This window comes from Sciurus vulgaris (assembly GCF_902686455.1).
Source record: "Sciurus vulgaris genome assembly, chromosome: 8".
Classification (NCBI taxonomy): Eukaryota; Metazoa; Chordata; class Mammalia; order Rodentia; family Sciuridae; genus Sciurus; species Sciurus vulgaris.
In genome coordinates, this window is record NC_136468.1 from 66,263,471 (window position 1) to 66,284,532 (window position 21,062).

Genomic DNA, 21,062 nt, shown 5'->3' on the forward strand with positions numbered 1-21,062 from the left:
ACTACGTGCCAGATATTCTTCTAAGCCTTTTATAGGTATTATTTAATCTTTTCAATATCCCCTTGAGATAAGTACTATTATTATTCCCTTTAACTCATGAGAAAGCTGAAACAAAGGGAGTGGGAGGGTGAGTTAAGTAACATGCCTTAACTGGTAGGTAAAAGGAGGCTCTAAGAAATGGAAACGGAACAGTACTTGCCATTTTGGATGTATTGCATTAAATATAGCAGCCTGTTTCCTGATGTGCCTGAGAGGAAGGCAGTGGTACAGTGGAGCTTCCAAGCTAGAGCCGCATGGGGGTAGAGACCTAGGAGTGTACCCAGCAGGCTGCTCTATAGAAAGCACTTGATACCCTGATGCCTGATATACCAATTATTATTACAGCCATTTATTATCATCATTATTATTCCTCTTTTTCATTTCATACAGATCTATACTGTTCCTTGGGGGACAAAGGCAGAAGAAGGAATGGGCTCCGGAGAGGACTACACACAGTATGATGGAGGACTGCCCTGAAGTTCAAAATAATAGGGTCAAAGAGCCCAGGGTCAGACACCTCTGCAAGAAGATGGAGAACGCCCCGACAAACACCCTCCACCTTTGTCTCCACCCGAAAGGAGGGGAAAACCTCAGCACCATCTAGGAATTGTGACAGGTGCATAAGACCCATCATCTGAAAAATTTAATGACAGAGTGAAATGCTTTCCTGGTTCTGGAAAATGCTCTTTGCTGGTTGGAAAACAAATCTGGCATCTCTGTGGAACCTTATTATGAGATATTTATTACAGATTCAGAGATTCAGATGAACCACACAAAGTCTCTTCGTCTCATCTGCCGGCACCACCAGTAATAATAAAAGGAGATCCACTGAGATTTTTTCCCTCCTTTAAGTTCTTAGGGGATAAAACAGATAAAGTCAAATGTGTTTGTGAATGTATTATTTTAAAATTATGCCCTTTGGAAGCAAGTTTAAATGATATCATTTGGTGAATTTAAATCTTCCTGTTTCTCCATCTCTCAACATTGCCTTTTTCTCTTTTCTACATCCCAGGTGTCTGTCTGTCGGTCTCTCTCTCATACACCACACACACACACTCATACAGTTAATATTTTTGATAACATTAACCAGGGGGTACTACCTCAATTTTATTTTATTCAGGTAGAATCCCATCCCTAGACTGGAGTGCTGTGTCAGAATAAAACACCTAGAATGGAACCCATGGAATATTTTTTAAATCTCATGGAGATGATCAAGTCTATCCTAAACACAAATTCCTTAAGGAGAGATCTCAAATATAAAGAAAAATAAATAATTTTATAATGCTGTACTCTATTTCTAGCTCAAATTGCCCTTAAAGTAGACATTATTTTATTTTTATCATCTGCCTTTGGCTTTTATAACAATTCTGAATTTTAAGAGAAATTTTCTAAGAGCTGATAAAATTGTTTCTAGAACCAAAATATTTTTATCTAAGTGACATTTTGTTGTTATAATTTAGAGAACTACAACCAGAGTTACTGGTATTTGTGATTTATCTCTGACCTTATTTTTCATGTTACTCTTTACGAGGCTGGATGATACTCATACATGAAAATTTCATATTGTTGGCCCTGCACTCAATAAATTATTAAAGTGATGTGAATAGGAATGTGGTGTTCAGGTTTTCAGCAATTTTTATCCTTTTGTTCTTTCCTTTTTAAAAGAAAGACTATATAGCCTATAACTCCTCATAACTTTGTAAAATTTTAGCAAAGATTATCCTTAAAAGAAATCATTTAGGGAGATTTATTACCCACAACCTTCCACAAAAAGTTCTAAGACTGTTTTTCTTTTAGCACGGATGATAATTGAGATTTTCAAGGCTGAGAAAAAGAAGCCTAGAAATTCTTATAAGCACATATGCAGGTAAATATGTTACAATAAAATGCACAGATGCCTAGAGAATAAATATATGTGTGATTTCCCCCAAGATAATCAGATGTTTAAAGCTTTTACGCAGTCTTTTAAAAAAGAACTATAATTGTTTTGTTTCTATTACATTTTCTTGATTTTTTTTCAACATGAAATGCCTCTCCCACCCCTTTAAAATGGGGTTTTGATTGAAGATAAAGAAAATTTGAACTCATTTTGCAAATTACATAGACACTCCTCATAGTGCCCATTTGTTGAAAACATAAACATATGCTTTGATTCTAGTTCAACATATGGATTTCTACCATTAAAAATATTTAAAGCATTTTCATATGTGTAACAACTGTGTGTTTGTTCAAGAACATGCCAAGGGTGATATTGCTAATACTCATGTTTATGTCATATACCTCTGTTATGTTCATAAAATGACTAAGGACTATTAATAAATTAATAACTGATGGAATTCCTAATAGACATAGCTAAACTGAATGTAGTTATAAAATATCACACTTTAATAGGTTTTTTTTTAATAGGTGTTTTCTCTTTGGGTGCTTCTATATGCCCATTTCAATATATTTAAACTAATTATTAACAACTTTCCTAAAATCAAAGAATTCACTCAAATACTAAGTATATTACATTCATGGTATACATAAGATTGACCTAACTATAAAATTCTAAACAGTAAATGATTTATACAAGACAAAAACTTCTCACTTACTTCATGATCAGACCATGTGTACGTGTGTATGTGTGTATGTGTGTGTGTGTATTGTTGAACTCATTCATTTATTATTATAACATATATTTATTGTAACATATTTATAAAGTGTTACTCTTGATACTGGGATATAATGGTGAACTATCTGTATATTTGAGTAATTATTCTCATCCCTTATCCCATGTTTCAAAATTCAATACATAAAATCTAAAATTTCTATTGCTAACAATTAAATTCACATATAAGTGTCAAGTAGATGACAGGAGAGAAATTTTCAGGTAAGATCATAATTACTCTTTTAATATGCAACAAGTGAATGCTTTTCCAAAATTTTGAGATTAGAATAATCGTTAAATAAGAATATAATTTACGTAACATTTACATTAACAGATGGCCTCTTAGGAGTTATTTGGAAAGTTACAAAAGAATGCACAAATTTGTATAACATTAATTTGTAACTATATAAAATATTTCTCCTATGGGCAAAATGGACAATGCTGCACTTTATATTTTACAACATGGCACTTAGTACAATGAGTCTTACAATCCCCTTCTTAAAATAACTAAATCTCTTGCAGTTAAATAAATTTGCATTTTCAATACAGCCATAAGACTGTTTTTCCAAGGATAAGGATAAAGAAAAACTCCAGGTGTGACTAATCATCAGGAAATGTCTGGAAGCCTAGGAGTAAAGGAAAAAGTGAAGTGATTGGTTATCTAAAGACTGTTTAAATGAAAGGATTTTGCAAAGGACTAAGGATGCTTTGCAGCTGTGGCAGTCCTTGTTTTCTGGTAAAGGATTTCTATGCAAATCTTAATCTAGCCCTAGCATGGATTTGATTTTGATATTTGTCTTCAATTTGTTGATTTTTTTTTTTTTTAAGAAAATTAACCTAAATTCTTAAGTTAAAGACTTGGCTTAGCAAACTAGTGTTGGATGAAAGGCAAACTAGCATAGAGATGCAACTCTATAAACATAAAGGTTGCTTGCAACTATTTGTATACAGAAATGCTTATTTACGATATAGTTCTAAACAGAATTTAAAATATCAGTTAAAATGTCTAGTTAACACAAATGTACTCGTTCTGTGTCAATCTGATAAATGAAATTACTACTTTTTAGTCAAATACTAAGTATTGGGTAGGAATATTAGACAACTAAATTTTTATAATTTTACTTTCATAACTAAAACTTTCCATTACTTGAAAAAATTGTTAAGATTATTATTCCTTGAACCACCCCCTGCCCTGAGATTCTAATTCTGTTTAAATGTTGTCCATCTCAGGGAAATTTTGTGTAGGTGGTTTTGGGGTAAACCAAACATGGTGATATGAAAAGTCCCAGATTGAGAGCGCCTAGAATGTCCCATAAAGGTTATCCAGGAGAATAAAAGTCATAATTGAATTGAACTGTGACTACATTAAGAATTTCACTACAGTAAAAAGCTACTTTGCGGTCTGCCACACAGCCCCGTGGCCGAGCTGCCAGCCTTGGGCCTTTGGCTGTCCATTTTGCAGAGTGTGGGGCTGATGTTGGGGAGAAGGGTTAAATGAACAAGACGGGGCTCAAGGAAAGACCTGGGAAGAGTTTAAGGGCAGGCTATTCGAGATACAATGGATGCAGTTAACGGAGAGAAGGATTTGACACCCTTAAGCAGTTTTCTGCTTTTCGCAAGTCGGAAGCCCTTTGAACTTCCTCGGGTCATCTCCATCTTGCTCTGCGCTTTTCCCAAAGGGTAGTGGAGTTCTTTTTGCATCTCCCTGTTGATTCCAGAACCCTCTGCACTTCAGCCCCCTGCAGAGAGAGACCATGCCCAGACCCCGGAAGAGACTCACCGGGGCTGCTGGCCCAGAAAAGAAGGGGCATCAGAAAACGTACCAAATCTGAGAACTTAGGTAAGGCATCAGCTAAAGTGGTAAACTCCAGCCTTCAGAAGACTTCAGCCTTTAAAAAATGTGGGAGGCCTCTAAGCAACTACCGGATGATGAAGTCAGAGCCAGAGAGCTGATTAGAGAAAGGTGTAGATGTGAAGTTCAGCACTGAGGATCTCAAAGCACAGCCCAAGCAGACAGCATGCTGGGATGGTGTTCGAAACTACCAGGCACGAAATTTCCTTACAGCCATAAAGCTGGAAGAAGAAGCCTTCTTCTACCATAGCAACTGCAAAGAACCAGGCATTGTAGGACTTATGAAAATGGATGTACAGTTTGTCCGGGTGATGAAGCGTTTCATCTCCCTGGCTGAGCTCAAAACATATCACCAACCTACAAAGCTACTGGTGGCCCCTTAAAAGATATGGCTCTCTTCACTCACCAGAAGCTCTCAATCCAGCCCCTGACCCAAGAAAAGTTTGATTTTATTTTGAGCCTGGAGGAAAATGGACCAAGTTAACTGAGTATTGCTGCAGTGGACAAGCCATTACTCTAAAGGTGGCAAGGTTTTATAAAACAAAGGATGGTGTGTGAAGGCGTGTGTGTTATGTTCACCTGATATTTTTTTACACAGATTTTTTTCCTACTTCTTTCAATAAAACATTTAATGTTAAAAAAAAAAAAGCGCTTTTATTATACTGTAGTTTCCTCCTAGTGCAAATGGTGTTTAACAAGAGGAGGAAGTAATGAGATGCCTGTTCTTGGGAGACCTCACATGTGCCAGTGAGTTTCCTCTAACTGATAAGGACTAAAACAAATCCAGAATGAGGAGGAGCAGCCAAGGTTGCAGTAGTGGGGTGACCACTAAAGAGCAATGTCAGAGCCCTGCCTGATGTTCTTGGCAAATGAAACCACTGTATGTCCTGACTGTGAATTTATAATAGAGAAAGGCAGCTAAATGTTTCCTGAATTGGGCAGGTATACTTTTGAAGAACATTTAGCCAACGTCACCTATACTATGGTTTTGATAACAAAACAAAAACAATATAGGGGGGTGAGGACATGAAGTTAAGTTTGCATATTTTGTAATATATTAATTCAGTGTTCAAGGTGACTAGACAACAGAATTCCTGCTGGATACCAGGTGTACCTTCTTTTTTCTGAAGGCTGTTAGGTCATTAAAAATTTTAGAATTTACTACTGAACTCCCATCAACTTAAATAACTTGTGGTTCATGGAAGCTATATCATTGTACTTTTATTACCCATGAAATAGAAATACCGTTCAATGACCATGTGTAAATTTTTCAGCATCATGGCTGGAGAACTTAACTCACTTTCAGTGTTAATGTAATAACACCTTGAGTTTCAACTCTTCTCCAAAAGTACCAGTGTTCCACATTTCTCATTTGGAATAACCTTTTGATGGAGAAGATAAAGATAATTTGAAATAACTGATTTCCTCCCACCATCCTCCAACATACTCCCATTACTTGTAGTAGTTATGTTGTATAGTCACTATGAACACTGAATTAATAAATAATATAATAATACACCTTTGCTCCTAGGAACTTACAGGATTAGGTTCCAGTGAGCATTCATTTTCATCAATTTATCAGTACAAATCCTTGCTTCATATGGGTTTCTGTTTAAAGTTATCTACCTTACTTAATATATACTGTTGGCAACACTGAACTCATATCCGATAACCCTGTAACTCATGCCTGAATGAAGCTTATCTAAGAACCAGATGTTCTCCATAAGTCACATCACAGACTTTGGCATTTCAGCACTACTTCTGGGTACCGTTTTAAAAAGTAAAAAAAAAAAAAAAAAAAAAAAATTTAAAGGCACAAAAATGTGAAAACATGTTACTAGAGACTGAGAAAATGACACTTGTCTACAGTATGAGAGCAAGCATTCAACCTCAGCTAGAAAAATGCACATCTGGCAACCCAAAATGTTCTTGCTGTGCACACACCTACAAATGGCATTGAAAACATCATACCAAGGACCCATTCATTGATCACCTTATGCCAAGTTTATCAGTCTACTACCTCTGCCATAACAAGATACCACAGATCAGTTAGCTGAAAAAACAAAATTATTTTGCTTTGGAGACGAGAAATTCAAGATCAAGGTACCTCTGGATTTGGTTTCTTCCAAAGCCTCTTCCTTGGCTTGTGAATGGTTGGCTTCTCAATGTGCTCTTGTGTTTTCCTCTATGTGCACACATCTATATTCAAATTTCCTCTTCTTATAATGAAAGCAATCATATAGTATTAGGGCAACCATAAAGACTTCATTTTCAACTTATCTGCCTCTTTAAAGATCTCATCTTCAAATATAATCACATTCTGAAGTTCTAGGGTTAGAGCTTCAATGTCTGAGCTTAGGGAGGTACAAAAAATACAGCCCCTAGCACCAAGTAAAGCCTTCCTGTCATGCCACTGCTTTTTTCTGTGTTTCAGTTCATTGTAGGTTTGAATTTCCTAAAAGCATTCTTCAAGCTTTGCCTCTTGACTGTATGTCTCTATCCTTTTTTAAAAAGGAAAAATTCATGCATAATTAACAAATAATTGTGTGTATTTATGGGGTACAATATGATACTTGTTGTTGTAGTTATAAGTTTAAAATGTTAAAAATCTATTCTTTCTCCCCTCTTAAAATGCCTTTTGTAACCTGAGCTGATGCAGGACAAAGTAGCACACACCTATAATCCCAGTCAGAAGACTGAGGCAGGAGGATTACAAGTTCTAGGCAAACCTAAGAAACATAGTGAGATCCTATCTCAAAATAAAAAATAAAAAGGTCTGAGGATATAGTTGAGAGTAGAGCACCTCTGGATTCAATCCCTAGTATTAAAAAAAAAAAAAAAATCCAAGCAAATCAGGGCTCGCTCTCTCCTTTTATTCTTCAGTATTGTAAGTTACAATATGTAATTAGGGTTGACTGTTCAGAGACTTCTTTCCCTCTTGAGACTTATAAAATTTTCTTTTGGAGCCACTGGCCAGGAGATTAGACCCATTATAAAATTTCTCTACATCCTAAGCACTTATCATATTCAGCAAAGTATCAAGAATTCCCCAGAACTCCAAACAAGCCTCCACAGCCTGCCTTTCCAGGTTTTCCTCCAGCTCCATGCTCCTACACACCTTCCCAGGTCCAGAAACATGATGCAAACGTTGCTTTCTTAGTTTCAGACACTGTTCTCACCATTGGCTCCACCCTGAATTCCTTCCTGTCCATCTCTCCCCATTGAAGTCCTTCTGATTCCTCAAGGCCTCATCTAAATGTCACTTCTTCCAGGAAGCTCCTTCACCACTCAAATCTTCATTCTTCTTCCCAATATCTATGACCACTCTCAGCTCTGTGATGTTTCCCACAGCTGCTTTGAAATTTTGTGTATACATCTGGTCTGCCTTGGTAGGCCACCAGTGTCTTGGAACCAGTAGCAATGTCTTATTCATCATTGCATGCCACTGAGCTCAATCCCTGATAGGTTGTTAGCAAATGTTTTTAAAGCAGATAGTCTCTGCTTTTAGTAAAATCTGAATCAGAATTAGGTGAATACAGTTGAAGTCTCTCATGATTGCTCCATCTTGCTTTCCTGCCAATTTTCAGAGAGCTATTAGAAAATTATTATCCATATCTGCCTGCCATCTGGTTGGCTGGCTTATTGTTGATTCTCACAGGATGGCATACTTCTGCCTCTTTCCTTAGCCCTTCCCCAAAATTCTCCACTGTGCTTCTACTTTCCATTTAGCGCTGTTCTCTCTTTTGTACAACTCTCAGAAGTAAACCAGGTAGAGGGAGCAGCAGTACAGGAGCAAAAGAAGAGATACAGGGAAGGGAGGAGAGCTCATAAAGAGCACAATATGAAAAGCCATAGCAGGCAACTGAAATTCCATCTAGTAGACAAATTTTGGGGAAAAGTATAAACCATATGCCTCAAAATCATCCCACTTGAGGATTAAGAGAGCTGGGGTATTTATGCTCATCCTTCCCTGTTGAGGAATTAATTTCTGCCTACGATGTACATGGGCAGGAGCAGAATGACCTTCCAGAAAAAGTCCTCTGGCACAGAGATGAGAATACTGGCAGTGAACACATGCTGAAGCACAATGAAATGGCAAGGTTGAAGAGACATGGGCAGTATTGTGCTGGTATACGTGCAACAGCTGCCTGTCTGGGCAAAAGCCTCCAGTTTGTGACACTGTTTTAGTCAGCTATGTCTCTGTGACCCAAAGACCTGACAAAAACAACATAGAAAAGGACAAGTTAATTTTGGATCATGGTTTCAGAGGTTCAGTCCATGGTCAGTTGACTCCATAGCTCTGAGCCTGAGGTGGAGAACATCATTGCAGAAGGCTGTGGCAGAGGAAAGCAGCTCAGGATGTGGTAACGGGAAGCAGAGAGAGAGAGACAGCTCTGCTCACTGGGAGCAAAATATAAACCCCAATGCAACCCCCCATTGACCTACCTCCTCCAGTTAATCCACATTAGTCAGGATGTAATCATTTCACCTCTGAGCATTCTCGCACTATCTCACACATTAGCTCTTGGGGACACCTGTTATCTAAGCCATAGAGGCACTTTATCATACAAGCTCCTACTGCTAACTCAGTGGACACTGAACTAGAAAGAGAAGCATGGCAACACACCACTACTCACCATAGAGTACCTTCTTACAGATACTGGAAACAAACAATAGAAAATATAGTATGATGAAAAGGAAATGAAGAGAGTTTTGGACATTTATTAATTTTGTGGGTATTTTTTTTTTAATGCTGGGGATGGAACCTAGGACCTTATTCATGCTAGGCAAGGGCTCTAACATTGACCTATACCCCAGCCCTCCTTTGTTTTTAATATGATTTATTTAAATATTAGTTTGCATAATTTAATTTTTAATAATCATTGTTGAACCAGTGGCTTGCAAAAATTCCTGAAAAATTAATAAATGGCCTTTATGAGCTGACTAAATAGGGGAGGGCACTGAAGCATCTATAGCTGTCTATGTTCTTTTTATATAAAATACACACTTTCTAGCCTATATTCCATCTTATCTGTGGAGCAGCAAGCAAAATTGCCCACAAGCCACAGGACCTCCTCCTTGCAGCAGGAGAAAGAATACCCAATTCAACTTCCCATAGACTGAGGGGCTTCCTCTCCTAGCAGCAATATTCAATAGACCTCACGGTTTCCAGAAAGTTGGGCAAGTTGGCTCTCCAGACAACTATAGTTTATTCTCTTCTTTCCTTCCTTCCCTCCTTCAATCCTGTGTGTTACTGGTGATCAAACCCAGGGTCTTCCACATGGTAGACAGACACACTACTACTGAGCTACACTCCCAGCCAAACAACTCTGGTTTCTGACTGTCTAGCCCCAAGCAAACTGATTGCTCCCCTGCTGACTAGACTGTTTTCTCTCACCCCTTGCTCTGTTCAAAGGGAGAACCACAGGGAGAGGAAGCTCCCTCCACAGAGACACAGATGCACACTAACAGTTCTACTGCTCTCTGGTCCCTGCCCACCTCTCCATGGGAAGATGAAGAACAGCAAAACCTCCTAGTTTTGTTGCCTCTTGTTCTCTAAGTGTTCCCAATAATGCTTATTTGTTAATACATACATGACACTGTGGAATTTATCTCAAATATTCTCAGGACAGTTGACAACCACAATGGGACCCACCTTCCATGATATTTCCAAATTTCAATAATAACTAGGAGCTAAATTATTGACATATTAAAATTTCATATTCACCCTGTGTATTTTTTCCTCTATGGTTCTTTCTACTTCACACCTGGTGTTCTCTATTAAATCTTTTTTCCAGATTATCTGGCATTTATCCCCCACTCCCTCATATTCAATGAGAACTGCATGCCTGCCAAATTATTTCTTGTCTTCATGAGATATACTTTATCCTTTGCCAAGAGCCCATTATTCCTGAAGCTTAAGCCATAGCCAGAAACCTAAATCCTGTTTTTCAATACTTATCTATGTAGCCAGATGATTATATCCTATATCCCTCCCCTTCCTCTTCCAAATTCAGCTTCCAAAAATAGTCCAGCTCCCCAGAACTTCAGCTTCCAACATGATGCAGAGGGTCCATGTAATGAACATGTTCATCAAACACCCTGAGCTAATAGAATATATTGTGCCCACACCTTGACAGTTACCAGCATCTCCTCCTGTTGCTAAGCAACCATGCTGATTGACAGCACAAACTCCTCTTATTCGACTTGGTGAAGGCAGTACCTAGTCTCTGGCTTCAGCATCAGAAAAACTGACAAAGGAAGAGGGCCCTTCACTGGTATGGGATTCCCATTAATATGGAGGGACAAAGTGGTTACAGGATGGCAGGGAAAAGAATGTTCACCTCACCTGCTCTTGGACAGAACAACAATCTCTGAATAAGCAACTATACTTGAAGGGATCCAACACAGAACAGCATTTAACACATTTACTTACCTAACCTTTTAACATATACCAACTTTTAGCTAAAGTGCAGAGTTATACATATTTCTAATCACAATGGCTTTATAAAAAAAAAAGCCATCAATGTGACACATTTATTTTTTTAGCAAAGGACTGGAACAAAAAAGTACTCAGTAAATGTCTGGCAAATAAGTGAATGCATCTGTTATGGTTTGGACATGAAGTATGCCCCAAAACTTTTGTGTTGATGCAGGAAGTGAAATGATTATATTATAAAAGCTGTTTCTAATCAATGTGCTAATCCATTTGATTGATAATTTGAATGGATTACTAGTTGGCAGCTGTAGGCAAGTGGGGCTTGAGGTCACCAGGGGCAAGCCTTTATGGATTATATGTCTTGCCCCTACAACTCCTTCCCCCACTTCCTGGCTACCATGACATGAACAGCTTTCTTCCACTATGCCCTTCTACCATGATGTTCTGTCTTACCTTGGGCCTAGAGCAATGGAGTCAATCAACCATAGACTGAACCTCTGAAATTGTGATCCCAACATAAACTTTCACTCCAAGTTGTTTTTGTCAGGTAATTTGGTGACTGTGACAAAAACCTGACTAACACAGAAAGTTGTACTGAGAAGCAGGATTGCTGCTGCAACTAACTTGACCATGTGGTTTAGAAGCCTTTGGAACTGGTTTGTGGAAGGAGTTTGGAAAAGTTTGGAGGAGGATGGAAAAGCCTTAGAATGTTGTAAGCAGAGCTTAATGGGTGATTCTGGTGGTGACCAGAATGCCAATAGGAATGTGTACAATAAAGACTGTGCTCATGAAGTTTCAGAGGGAATCAAGGATTCAGTTGGGAATGGGACTAGAAGCCATTTGTGTTACATTCTAGTATATATCTTGCCTACTTTTTTGCCCAAGTCCTGAGACTTTCTGTGAGGCTGAATTTAAAAGTGATGGGCTAATTAATATGAAGAGGAAATTTCAAGGCCACACAGCATTCAGATGGTGATATAGGTGTTGCTGGCAGCTTTTGACAGAATTGGGAGGAAAATATAGAGGAAGAATTTTTAAAACTTGCAGTTTTGCCAGAAAACTGCCTGCAAAATTTGGGCTGAGGAGGGTGTGGTTGTTGAAGAGATTCTGCCACTAAAGAAAAGTTAAATACGGGCTGGGGATATAGCTCAATTGGTAGAGTGCTTGCCTTGTAAGCACAAGGCCCTGGGTTCAATCCCCAGCACCAGGAAAAAAAAAAAAAAGTTAAATACTTTTCACAGAGACAAGAGGATAGATGGGCATCTCAGAAATCAGTGAGACCACACCCATCGCAGGCTCAAAGATGTAAAAGTAAAAACTACTGTGAGAAGAGACTGTGGAGGCCACTGCAGCCTTGGAGTCATCCACATAGTGCTGGTTCAGCAGAAATAGGAGATGTTGGAGTTTGGGGTTCACAGAGGTTTCCACTAAGATTTCAAAGGAAGGCCTAGAAAGTATAACAGGTCAGAATTCCCACAGGCAGGCCCTGAGAGGGTGATACATGAAACTGCTAGAAGGTAGACAAAGTTACTGTGGAGACCCCCATCCCTACACTAAGAGATGCCAGTAATACGACACATCAGCCAAAGAAAGCTACTTGTTGCAGGCTCAGTCAGCCTAAGAGAGAGGCTATGAGTACTACTGCTAGCAAGGCCACAGGGGCCCAAGACCTTTGGAGATCAAATCTCACTGAGATCTCAGAGGCTCACAGTCAAGAGTTTGTCTGGAGTCTCAGATAAGACCTTGAACTTGTACTTTTGGACAAAGCTGGAACTGTTTGGACTGTGGGGACTCTTAGAGATGGTTAAATGAATTTTGTGTTGTGATGTGGACATGAGCTTTTAGGGTTCAGGAGCAGAATATTATGGTTTGAATATGAGGTGCACCCCAAAACCTCCAGTGTTATGCAGGAGGTGATGTGATTAGATTATGAGAGCTATAATCAAATCGATGAATTAATCCACTTGATGGATTAATAATATAAACTGATTACTGGGTTCTATCTCCGAGCAGGGAGGACATGGCTGGATGAAGTAGGTCACTGGGGGCATGCCAAGTCGATCCACCATGATGTTCTGCCTCACCTTGGGCCCAGAGCAGTGGAGTTGTCTATTGACTGAACCTCTGAAACCATGAACCTAAAATAAACTTTTCCTCCTCCAAGTTGCTCTTGTCACCTATTTTGGTCACAGTGATAAAAAGCTGACTAACTTAGCATCCAGCTACTTAGGTTTTCATTGGTCTATAATAATTTCAATAATCAATGTCACTACTGCCTCTCTTCCCTCATTTCCCATTTACTCTTCAAATCAATTTTGATCTAGCTTCCACTTCAACACTACACAAGAAGAGCTCTCACTAAAGTCACTAGTGACTTCCATGTTTTCAAATCCATCCTACCTGACCATTACCTGACCATTCTGTACCACACTACTCTACCTTTAGCCTCCATGAGTCTCATTTTTTGTTTTCCTCCTATATAAGGGAAATTCCTTCTTGTCTGCTTTGGTCCAATCCCACCCCATTCTCTAAAGGCTAGTACTATTTAAGGCTCTGTCCTAGTACAGAGTACTTCTTATTCTATTCTTATTCTACTCCTATCCCTAGGTAATCTCAGTATCTTATGTCATCTACATGTTAATGGATCCCAAATCTCTCTCTTCTAAAGGCCTAGATAAGCTTCCCTTAAGTCAAAACATTTACTTGACAACATCATTTGAATATTTCAAAGACATTCAAACTAGTGCCACATATCTGTAATCTCAGCTACTCAAGGACTGAGGATGTAGCTCAAAGGTAGAGCTCTTACTTAGCATGGGTGAGACAGTGGGGTCAATCCCTAGTAACACACACACACACACACACACACACACACACACACACACACACAAAACATTCAAACAGCCTGCCTAAAAGTGAATGTATAATTCATTCATTTAACAAATGTTTTTTGAGTATCTACTGTGTTCCAGGCACAGCTCTGGAAGAAACATCAGTAAATAAAACTGTGCCTTTGACCTTATGGAACATATAAACACTCTACTCCTCCACCCCAGATTTGATCCTTGCTCAGTGTTCCTCATTACCCTGAATAGCAGAGCTATCCAAACACGTATAAAATCCAATGACTGAAATCATCTTTAATATCTCTCTCTCTCTCTCTCTCTCTCTCTCTCTCTCTCACACACACACACACACACACACACACACGCACACACTGCCCCTACCCCCTGCCACATCCATTCTCAATATTACAAATTTTGTCTCTTAAATATTATGAATTCTGTCCATACATCAAATCTGTCCATCTCCTATCATCTTCCTGTTTTAAGTTTCTATCATCTAATAAAAACTGCTTCACTGGCTTCATAATTAGTCTTTGAACATTCACTCTAGTCTGCCTCTCCACACAGTGGACAGAGTGGTCTTTCCATGGGCCTCTCCTTCCCTACTCACAAGTCCAGGTTGAAACCTCTTACCAGCTCCTCTTTATTCTTTGGATGTAGGATAAAATCCTAAGCAATGGCCTACAAACCCTGGTTTACTACTTGGCCTCATCTTGAACAATATGTATTCTCTCACTGATATATTCACCACCATCACCTCTTCCTCATGTCACAGAACTTAGGTACCTGCTGCTCCCTTTACTGGAAACATTCTTACACACATTTGCATACACACACACACTCATTCACACATAGCCTCACCTCTGTCTGATAAAATGCTATTTCTTCTGCAATCTTAGCAGATAAGGCTTCCCTAACTTCTCATAAATTCATTCTGTTTACAACAATGTTCTGAATTTCTAAAATTCCAAGGATATCTGTTAATCAATCAATGTCTTCAAATGTTAGCATAAGATACTTCTAGACAATCTTATTTTGCATCATTTTCATCTTTTTATAATTTCACTTCCATATTCCATCTCGGAGTTCTTTTAAGTTTTCATCCTTTTTTTCCTATGGTTTCAAACATCTTTTTCTTCTTCATTTTATCCTTAGCCTCAAATTTGCCTTGGTATGGAGATAACATATATAATATATTAAATTACTATAGGAAAATGTCTGATGGAAATGGGCACTCAATGGACATTTAATCAATCAGTTAACTGGAAGTCAGAAAATTTGGTCTCTGATCTCTGCTCACACTAACTTTACCAGGAAGATCAATTTATTTTTTTAAATAAGAAGATTAGAGATATTGAAAGTCAGAGACCAGCAGGTCAAATGTGGCCTGGGAATATGGTTCATTAGGATAGCACAGAAACTTTTGAACTCATGTCTGTAGGTGGGACTTAAGCCCTCTAAGTGTGTGTGTAGCCACCAACACTGCCTACTGTCTTTCCCTTGGCAACTTTACACTTGTATTGCTGGCCCTTGAGGATATTTGTTTTGAGGATCTGAAGGATCCTTTGAACTGTAAAAATAATTTATGCCCTTATGCTATAGGAAATGGTTATTATGGGGAAAAAAAAAAACAGGAAAAAGGAATTTAGTGGACATCCAAATGTAAAACAAAGAATAATACCAGGTGAAGCTCAAAGTTAGCATTCAAGTATTCTGAGGTACAGAGAATATTCTGGTAAACTTATATGCAAAAGAGGAAAGAATGGCTTAATGCTTATAACATCTGGAGATCAGAATTCTAACATGGAGATTAAAACAAAAATGTTGAAATGATCTCATCCTAATAGGCCACAACTGTAGGTTATTTGTCCATATTACATAAAGCACAGCACAATCTGTCAGTCCTGGCAGCCCCTTTTCAGTAACCAGGCTCAGGATGAAACCAGAGGCAAAGGGAGATACAACTGGTGAAGACATAGACTTCCCACCCCATCCCCACTCACCTTCACTTCCGTGAATGAATTATTTCTTATTTTGGGAAAATTCTACCACCTTCAAGCAAAAGCTACTTTAGACCCCAACTCCTGAAATAATTAAAACTTTCTACTTAGAGATGCTTTTACATGTCTCTCAGATGTATTTTTAAAAATTGAGTATGCATCATCTAAATAGATGCAGAGAAGACCTTTGATAAAATATAGCACCCATTCATGTTAAAAATGCTGGAGCAACTAGGGATAGAAGGAACTTACCTCAATATTATAAAGGCTATATTCAACAATCCCAAGCCAACATCATACTGAATAGAGAAAAACTGAAAGCATTTCCGCTAAAATCAGAAACAAGACAAGGATATCCACTTTTATCACTCCTATTCAATAGAGTTCTTGAAATTCTTGCTAAAGCAATACAGAAAAAGAAAGAAATTAAAGGGATACAAAGAGGAAAAGAGGAAATCAAGCTATCTCTGTTTGTTGATGACATGATCCTATATCTAGAATACCTAAAAAATCCCACCAGAAGACTTCTGTAGCTGATAAATGAATTCAGAAAAGTAGCAGGATACAAGATCAACACTCAAAAATAGTTTTCCTATACTCCAACAGCAATTCGACTGAGAAAGAAATCAGGAAAACCACCCCCTTTACATAACCTTAAAAAAAAAAAAACCTGGGAATTAATATGAGCAAGGAGGTAAAAGATCTCGACAATCAAAACTATAGAACCCTGAATAAATTGAATAAGACCTTAGAAGATGGAAAGATCTCCCATGTTCTAATTTCATAGGCAGAATTAATATTGTCAAAGTGGTTATACTACCAAAAGCAATATACAGATTCAATGCAATTCCCATCAAAATACCAATGATACTCTTCATAGAATTAGAAAAATCATTCTGAAATTCATATAGAAGAATAAGAGACCCAGAATAACCAGAGTTACTCTGAGCATGAAGAGTGAGATACCAAATCTCATATTAAACTACAGAGCTATATTAACAAAAACAAAAAAACAAAAAACAAAACCAGCATGGTATTGGCATCAAAATAGACATAAAGATCACTGGAATAGAACAGAAGACAGACACAAACCCACATACAGTCAAAAGTGCCTAAAATATATGTTGGACAAAAACAGCCTGTTTAACAAATGGTGCTGGGAAAACCGGATATCCACATATAGAAGAATGAAATTAGATCCCTATCTCTCACCCTGCACAAAAGTCAAACTGAAATGTATCAAAGACTTAGGAATTAGATCAGAAAACTTGCAACTGCTAGAAGAAAACATAGGGCCAACACTCCATCATATAGGTGCAGGAACCAACTTCCTCAACAAGATCTCTAAAGCTCAAGAAACCAAGATTCACTAAGTGGATAGCATCAAATTAAAAAATCTTCTGCACAGCAAAGGAAACAATTAAGAATGTGAAGAGAGTCTATGGAATGGGAAAAAAGTCTTTGCCTGATGATTCTCTGAGGGTATTAGCATTCATAATACGTAAAGAACTCAAACTTGATGCCAAAAAACAAATAATTCAATCAATAAATGGGCAAAAGAACTAAACAGACATTTCTCAAAAGAAGAAATACAAATAGCCAATAAATATATGAAAAATATTCAACATCTCTACCAATTAAGGAAATGCAAATCAAAACTACACTAAGATTTCATCTCACCCCAGTCAGAATGTCAATTATCAAGAACGTAAATATTAATAAATGATGGAGAGGATGTAGGAGGAAAAGGTACACTCATATATTGTTGGTGGAACTGAAAACCAGTTACAACCACTCTGGAAAGCAATATGGACATTTCTCAAAAAACTAGGAATGGGACCACCATATGACACAGCTATTCCATGCCTTTCTATTTATCCAAAAGAACGAAAATCAGCATGCTACAGTGACACAGCCACTTCAATGTTTATAGCAACACAATCACAATAGTCAAATTATGGAACCAACCCTAGGTGCTCTTTAACAGATGAATAAAGAAAATGTGGTGTATATACACAATGGAGTTTTATACAGTCATAAAGAAGAATGAAGTAATGGCATTGCTGGTAAATGGATGGAAATGGAGAACATCATGCTAAGTGAAATACGTCAGACTCAGAAAATCAAGGGTCAAATGTTTTCTCTCATATGTGGAAGCCAGAGCAAAATAAGGGAAAGAATGTATGGTAGGGGGAGATAAGACATCATAAGTATATAAGAAAAATCAGTGGAGTAGAAGCTATGGAGCTAGGGAGAGGAAAGAAGGATGGGAAAGGGGAGGAAATATGGAATGAATTTAACAACATCATGTTATATGCATATATAAATGTACCAAAGGCAATTTCACCTTTATGTACATGCAGGAAGTGCCAGTCAAAAATAAAGAAGTGAAAAGAAGACCAGTGGAGCAGAGGAAGAGGAGAGGGATGGATGCGGTTGGGGAAAGCAGGGGGTGGGGGATGGAGGAGAATAGGAATTAAAATCAAATTCCTTGCATATATGATTTTATCAAAATGAAGCCAATTACTATATATAACTATAATGCTCTAATAAAAACACTGAATATTTGTTTAAAGCCTCAAAATCAATTTTAATATCAAGACTTTTCCACAAACTGAATAGCCAACTATAAAGCTTTTGATATGTATTATTTTTATTCTAATTTTATTTATAATTCTCCTTAAATTACACATTTGTATTCAAAAAGTAAAAAATGATCTAATAATCCAATCTTATTCTACAAACAACATAAATATGGTTGAATTAAAATTCAATTATCTGAATATGTTATGCTTTACCTATTCAAATACTATCTTACAACATAATTTTTTTAGATATAAGAAAAGTAATTTGAGACTCCTGAAGAAGTAAGTCAACACATAAGATCACAGTAATCTGCAAGGCAATATTATATAAACTAGTTATAAGGAAGCATGTCAATTAAGACTCAAATGCCATCTGTACCTTTCTAGAGCAGTTTTTGGAAACAGAACATATTTTTCTCAAAAATTAATGCTTTAAAAAAGTGATTATAAAAGGAAAGCTATTGCACCATTTTCCCAAATTTTTATAATCTAAAAGCAACATCCTCCTGAAGTTTGATCTCCCTCCAAAACTAAAGAAAATTAGGGGTAATTTGTGGTTAAATATTAATTTCCTTATAAAAAAAAGAAAAATGAATTAGTATGTCTAATAAACATAAAAATATATTAATCTTACTAAGGATGAAAGAAAACTAGTCATCAGATATTAATTTTCATCTATCAAAAAGGCTTAAAGACACACACACACACCATACACACCTGAAGGTCTAGCATTGGAGGATGGGAACTCATGAACGCTTGTGGACTGGAATGACTATTTGGAGTAGACTGTCAATATATATCAATAGCTTTGAAATATTCATGCACTTTGATCTAGCAATTACACTTTTAGAAATGTATCCTAAGGAACCTGGTATGGTTGTGCACACCAGTAATCCCAGTAAGTCAGGAAACGTATGTCAGAAAATTCAAGGTCAGCCTCAGCAACTTAGTGAAACCCTGTCTCAAAATAAAAAAATAAAAAGGGCTGGGAATATAGCTCAGTTGTAAGCACCCCTGAGATTAATTTCCAGTACCAAAAAATAAACAAAAAGCAGGAGGCAAAACTCCATGCAACAGAAAGATTCGATTCTGTTTAAAAGGGTACTTAAAAATGTTCTGCTTGTTCATCTGAGTGGAGGTTACACGGTGTGATCAGATTGTGAAAACTCAACAAGCTAGACATTCATGTTGTTATTTTTTTTCTATCTCCTCTATATCAACAAAACATTTGTTGAAGATCAACTTATAATGGTTGAAACAGATAGTCAGTCCAAAAAATTGAAAAGAAATCTGGGGAAAAAAGTCTTAATCTCCCCAATGTTTACATGGGAAGTTGGAAGAAAGCTGTTGAGAAAGTAGGAAGGATTCAAGATCCAGTTTCACTGTTTTTTTGGCTATTATGCCTGGGCCTACATAACGAGCTTCACTTTCCTGATTTGTATAATGAGTTACCATGATTTAGCAATTAAATGAAGTAATTTATATGAATTTTTAGAATATTTTCTGGTACATGTTGTTATGTTCATTATTAAATTTTAAAACTACCATCGAACAGATTCTTAATGAAAATGACATCATTGAGAGCAATTACTAAAAACATAGTTAAAACAAGATACAATCTGATTTGTTATATTTAATTCATACAAACATTCTAAGTATACATCTATTCTAAAAAAGAAACTAGTATTTACTTTTGATACTTATTAAAAGACATATTTTATTGGCCTATCCATTACCTCACATACTTATCATTTTTTGAAAACATTTAAGATTTAATCTCAGCGATTTTCACAAGCACAATAAACCATAATAAACCATAGTCACTATGTTGTATGACAGATTTCCAGAACTTACTGTTCCGGACTAAAACTTTATTCTTCTCTTCCTAGGCTCTGGCACCCACCATTCTTCTGCCTGCTTCTGTGAGTTCTACTTTTTTAGATTTGGATTTTTTAGTAAGATCATGCAGTATTTGTCTCTGCCTGGAGTAATTTGCTTTGCATAATAAGGGATACGTTTCTTAACTCAGCGATTCTCAAAGTATAGAACAGATTATCTGTAGGAATCACCTAGGGGACTTGGTAATGCTGCAGATTTTCAACTCTTACCAGAGATTCAAGAAAACAATTTCTAGACAGGAAGTAGCAGGAAGAAAGACATAGAGAATCTGCATGTTTAATCAGTATTCCCAATAATTCCTACCTGTTTATATTGGAAATCACTGTTGTGTCTTTTAGTTGATAAAAATGACAACTAGGACTGTTTCAAGAATCAAAACTCAAAGAAACATATTTATATTTTTTGGAGTCACTGCGAAGACTGGGTCAGTAATAAAACATGATTAATTGATGACAATGATTTTCTCCTAAATTAAACACAATATATAATACATCATGGTTGAGAAGAATCATATCATCGTAACCCTACTTTGCCCTTTTTTGAAAGACGCAGTCTCTCTCTCACTAGAAATAAGGCAAGTTTAACATTGTCATAACAGATGTTATAGGAGTAGGTACCAAGTTGAAGATAAGATGGGGCACTGAGCCACAATTTGCATTAAAACTGTGACAGCAGCCCACAGCTAGAAACACTCCCCCCATCTTGTCCTCCAAACTGTTAGAATAATCACTTAAAGCTCTGTGCAGGAAATC

General features: G+C 37.2%; 1 protein-coding gene and 1 pseudogene across 4 annotated transcripts in view; one reads left to right on the forward strand and one right to left on the reverse strand.

The window, feature by feature from the left end:
* The window catches only part of RELN (reelin), a 472,616-nt gene that overhangs the window by 408,946 nt on the left and 42,608 nt on the right, over positions 1-21,062 (reverse strand). The gene's annotated exons all lie outside the window — the stretch shown is intronic.
* On the forward strand, positions 4,335-5,126 carry LOC306667579 (thymocyte nuclear protein 1-like; annotated as a pseudogene). The gene has a single exon. The product of its transcript is annotated as a thymocyte nuclear protein 1-like (transcript).